Source organism: Leopardus geoffroyi, chromosome B4, assembly GCF_018350155.1.
Source record: "Leopardus geoffroyi isolate Oge1 chromosome B4, O.geoffroyi_Oge1_pat1.0, whole genome shotgun sequence".
NCBI lineage: Eukaryota > Metazoa > Chordata > Mammalia > Carnivora > Felidae > Leopardus > Leopardus geoffroyi.
The window spans coordinates 896,825-902,285 of record NC_059341.1 but is presented as its reverse complement, the minus strand read 5'-3'; the positions used below and the strand labels follow the sequence as shown (position 1 = coordinate 902,285).

The 5,461-nt window shown below is 47.2% G+C and overlaps 1 long non-coding RNA gene across 1 annotated transcript; it reads left to right on the top strand.

Annotated features, from left to right (window-relative positions):
• Nucleotides 1-667: 667 nt before the first annotated feature.
• On the top strand, nt 668-4,882 carry LOC123591407. The gene is made up of 3 exons (XR_006709305.1): nt 668-831; nt 3,933-4,047; nt 4,839-4,882. It is a non-coding gene; the product is annotated as an uncharacterized LOC123591407 (long non-coding RNA).
• Nucleotides 4,883-5,461: the final 579 nt, after the last annotated feature.

Here is a 5,461-nt window from a genome sequence, read left to right as displayed (position 1 = left end):
GGCCGTGTACTTGAAGATGTTCATACAAAGTGGTGGGAGGGAATCCGTCCGGCAGCCCCCAGACCCCAGCTCACTTTCCACCCTCCATGCTGCCAGGGCCAGTCATTGCTCAAACGCAACGGATCCCGTCTCCCTGACATCACTTTGCGCTGGTTAGGAATCAGTTCTAAATATAAGGGGTCCAGCTCAGGCTGCTGAGAGGGGCCGCGGAGGGGTGGCTGGGCGTGACCAGGGCCTGGCGAGGAGGCCACCTGGCCTGACCCTGGCCTGTGAAACTTCTGCGTTCAACCCACGGCGCTGCGCAGCGAATGAACTCGTGAAGGATCGGATCCCCAAAGCCCAGAGCTAACCGTCAAAGCAGCACGTGCAACACGTGAACGATGGCGGTCAGAGGCAGGTAAGGTGCGAGCGCCACTTCGAAGGATGGGTGAGATTTGGGAAATCTTAAGAGGTAAAGCAGGGCTGAGTGTCCGCGTGCGGTGGGGGGCAAGGTGGGGTAATGCAGTACTTCCGGCGGGTGTGGGGTGGGGCGACGGGCGGGGGGGGCGGTTAAGGTAGTACTTCCGGGCGGGTTTGGTCGGGGGCAAGGTGGTGTGAGGTGGTACTTCCGGGAGTGTGGTGGCGGGAGAGGTGGGGTAAGGTAGTACTTCCGGGTTTCTCTCGTTTCGCTGAGCGTAGCTGGCGCTGCGGACGTCCTGCTCATCTTCCTAGCTCGTCATCTCAGGTCGCTGTCAAGGTCGGCAGACGTGGGGCGAGGGCGGGCTGTGTGTGGACAGAGTGAGTGCTCGCCTCCCGCCCGCCTCCAGCGACCCTCTCTGCTCATCAGACGAGGTGAGATGCCACCTTGTTTACAGGGGGAGGTAACCTAAGGGGAAACGTCTTGGGGAGTAGATGAGGCCAGACCTTTTGTCTCATACAAGTGAGATGTGAGCAAAATTTTAACGACCGCGGGGCAAACCAGGGTGTCTAGGAGTGCTTCTGCTACTGGGCTTAAACATCCGGCAGAATGCCCCTGTGTTGTCGCTAAGAGCCTTGAGAAGTTGCTTCTTCCAGTGACAGCTCAGGGAGGTCACCCACCATGAAACAAAATGCCCTTCCTCCTTCCTGCCTTCTTAAGTGAGCACGGATGAGTCATTCAACCTTTGAGCCCGTTTCTTGAACTGAAATACAGTTAACGGGTGAGGATAATCCCGCCCTGTTGATTTCACAACATTGATATGATGGGCAAAGGAAATAGGTGTGCACGAACACTACCTACCTACCTCGCTGCAGGAACTTCAAAGAATAGTCAAAGCTTCAGCAAGTTAGTCCGTGCCAATTTCAAGTGATGCGGGCCTGGAGTGTCCCTCACCGCCACGCCATCAAGCCTCATGGGGAAAGCAAGCGCTTTGCAGCAAATAGTAGCGCCTCCAGCCCAGACATTTCCACTGCCACACCCTACCAAACATTTCAAGTTAACTCCAATTCTACGTAATCTCTTCCAGGAGACAGAAAAGGAGGGGACCTCTCTCAATTCATTTCGTGAAACAAGTATTTCATGGGCTAGTATCCTCCCGCTACCAAAATCAGACGAAGACAGTACAAACAAAACAAAACACAACAAAACCCCCAAAGCCCCCTAGACCTCGTAAACATAAATGCCAAACTTCGTAACAAAATGCCATATAGAATTCAGCATTTGTAAAAAGAATTCTATACCGGGACCAGGTTTATTTCTAACCCTCCGTCTACCCCTGTTATTGATGGCACTTATTTTTGGCACATTTTGTCTTCTGATTATTTACCATTTTGTTACACGTTGGCTGGTTCATAAATGTCTCCTCTTCCCCCAAACACTGCAATATCTTTGAGAACATAGCCTGTATCATATGTAGTATTTCTTTTGTTTACCTACAAGAATAGAAGCATTTTGTTGTGCACCCTTTAACAAATAACATCATACTCAAGATCGAAATAGGGACTTTACAGGTGTTCATCGAATGGTCCCGATTTTTGGGGAGGAAGGGGGAGCATATCAAGAAAAGCCACATCCACCTGCATTTAAGCAAATATACTAGGATATGGTGATCTCAAGACGAAGAGTTCTAATTTTTTTTAATTAAAAAAACTTTAAGTTTATGTATTTAATTTGAAAGAGACAGAGACAGTGCAAGTGGTGCACTCTCTCATAGGGAGAGAGAATCACAAGCACAGAGCAAGCCTGACTCGGGACTCAAACTCACAAACCATGAGATCATGACCTGAGCTGAAATCAAGACTCGGATGCTTAACTGACTGAGCCACCCAGGTGCTCAACAGAATTCTAATTTCAAGCAGATCTAAAATAACCTGTATCTGGGAAGCCTGGGTGGCTCAGCAGGTTGAGCATCTCTCTCTCTCAAAATAAGTAAATAAACTTAAAATAAAAATAAAATAACCTGTATCTTCATCAGTAAAGGTTATATAACCAGAGTTGTGCTGACAGAACACATTAATGTCTTTGGGGAGAAGTGAAGCTATTGTTCTCTGAGTAAAGGTACTACAACTAACTGAATTTTATCAGACAGCAATATATTAAGCCTGGTTAATTAAAAAAAATTTTTTTTTCAACGTTTATTTATTTTTGGGACAGAGAGAGACAGAGCATGAACGGGGGAGGGGCAGAGAGAGAGGGAGACACAGAATCGGAAACAGGCTCCAGGCTCTGAGCCATCAGCCCAGAGCCTGACGCGGGGCTCGAACTCCCGGACCGCGAGATTGTGACCTGGCTGAAGTCGGACGCTTAACCGACTGCGCCACCCAGGCGCCCCTTGCCTGGTTAATTTTTTTAAATGTTTATTTATTTATTTTGGAAGAGAGAGAGAAAGGAACATGTGTGCATAAGCAGGGGAGGGGCAGAGAGAGGCAGAGAGAGGAAGAGAGAGGGAGAGAGAGAATTCCAAGCAGGAGCTGAGCTGTCAGTGCAAAGCCTAACACAGGGCTCGAACCCAGGATCCATGAGATCATGACCTGAGCCGAAGTCAAGAGTCAGACACTTAACCTACTGAGCCCCACAGGTGCCTACGTCTGGTTGATTCTTTATGTAGAAAACTACTTGTCTTCCACTTTGTTATGCTAAGGAAGGTACAGAAAATAAGTTTCCACGGGGTGAAATATGAAATTTCCACGATGGGATTTGCACACCCCGGGGCTGTGGAAAATGTGCAGACGCTGGAATTCTAGTCTGCAGTCTACTCACTGGCATGGGAATGTTGGGCATATGATTTTGCATCTCTGGGGTTCACCTTTAATAGATGTGGTAACTTACACTCCAGTGTCATTGTGGGGATAGGAGATCCTGCGTGTGAGAAACACCTGACACATTCAAAGTGGCAAAGAAATGATATTTATAATTATTAATATTGCATAAAAGCACTTTGGATGGCTGGACAGAAGTCTGTCATGTGGACAGAAACGACAGAGAACAGCCGTAGAGCAGGCTCGCCCGACTTGCACAGGGCTCCCCACTCTCTCACGGTGCTCGCTCAGTCCTCCCCATTGAGGAAACCTCTCTTTCTCCCTGCCCTCACTCCCTCATACTGCCATTTCTTTTCCCTTCGTGATGTCACAGCCAAACGTCTTGAAACAATGGTGTGTGGCAGAGACCTCCAGCTCAGGCCGTGGACACAGCAGTTGAGTGTTTGTCTCTACAGAGTAAATCCACCCGCTTCACACACTTACGGTAACTGTCAGCACTACAGATGAAACCGGTAACCGACAGAATCGTATACTTATAAATTTCAAATCGAAGAAGGAAAGATTTGCAAATTAAGATATAATTTACAGCTATGCAATTAAGTCATATTTTTCCAAATATGGTTCCAAATGCAGCCTTTACACATAGTGAATTATACATGCGTGTATGGGGAGTTATTAGTTTGTGTTATTCACTTTTTTAAATTATGCTGTTTCAGACGCTTTGGAAAAGCAAAGAGCCCCAGGAGCAGTGTGAAAGCCAAGGAACAAGCTTCCGTTCCCTCACCCTCACTCAGTTCACCTGTGTACCAGTCAATGGCAGTTGTGACCACGGTGAGTCATAAATTGATTTTTTTTTTTCAACGTTTATTTATTTTTGGGACAGAGAGAGACAGAGCACGAACGGGGGAGGGGCAGAGAGAGAGAGGGAGACACAGAATCGGAAACAGGCTCCAGGCTCTGAGCCATCAGCCCAGAGCCCGACGCGGGGCTCGAACTCCCGGACCGCGAGATCGTGGCCTGGCTGAAGTCGGACGCTTAACCGACTGCGCCACCCAGGCGCCCCCATAAATTGATTTAAATATTGCAACTAGAATGAACAAAAGTAAAGCATGATAGAGGACATCAGAGAACACTGCACAAAGTAGGATAAATAGTACTTCGTGAAACTTTAAAGAATTGTGGCAAGATGTATATAAAATGTGCCGTCTTAACCATTTTGAAGTGACGTTAACCACATTGATAGTGTTGTGCTACCATCACCAATATTTCATGAGACTTGCTGCGTGTGTGTGTGTGTGTGTGTGTGTGTAGTGGGCTGTGATATAAAATGTATTTCTTTTTTTTTTAAAGGCCTGAGCTTGGGTGGCTCAGTCGGTTAAGTGTCTGACTTCGACTCAGGTCATGATATCACAGCTCATGAGTTTGAGTCCCGCATCAGGCTCTGTGCTGACAGCTCGGGGCCTGGAGCCTGCTTCAGATTCTGTGTCTCCCTCTCTCTCTCTGCCCCTCCCCCGCTCTTGCTCTGTTTCTCTTTCTAAAATAAGTAAATATTAAAAAAATAAAATGTATTTCCTTTTTTTAAATAGACTTTATTTTTTTAAGTGTATTTATTTATTTCTAAGGAGGGAGAGGCAGAGAGAGAGGATCCCAAGCTGGCTCTGTGCTGTCAGTGTAGAGCCTGACTCGGGGCTCCGTCCTGCCAACCCACACTGTGACCTGAGCTGAAATCAAGAATTGGATGATCAACCGACTGAGCCACCCAGGCGCCTCTAAAATGTATTTCTTACTGTGCGTCATGGTGTTTGTAAAAAGCATGAAAACTCTGCATTAGCTCACTTTTCATGTATGTAAAATAATGGGAAGGGCATTAACTATGAGCCTTCAGTGGAACCCGAGTGGTAGAGAAACCCTCTACACCTAAAGATGAGAAGATTCTAAACAAAAGTGTAAATTCAGATATTTGACCTAATGAAAGATTTGAAATGCGTATTTGTGTCTGTGTGTGTGTGTCCCACGTTTGTTCACCCGATGGGTACGTAGGGTGTTGTGCTCTGAGAGTAACACCCCCAGAGTTGGGCGGGGGGAAGGTCACAAAGTGTCATCCTTTGAAACCGAAGGTGAAAACAATGGACAGAGAGTGCCTGCTAGGTGGCAGCTCCAACTGCAGTGACTGTCCCTGTCACCAAGGAGACCCGAGTGTTTCACTGAGTGGATTAAGGAAACAGTGTTTCCCACATCTAATCAG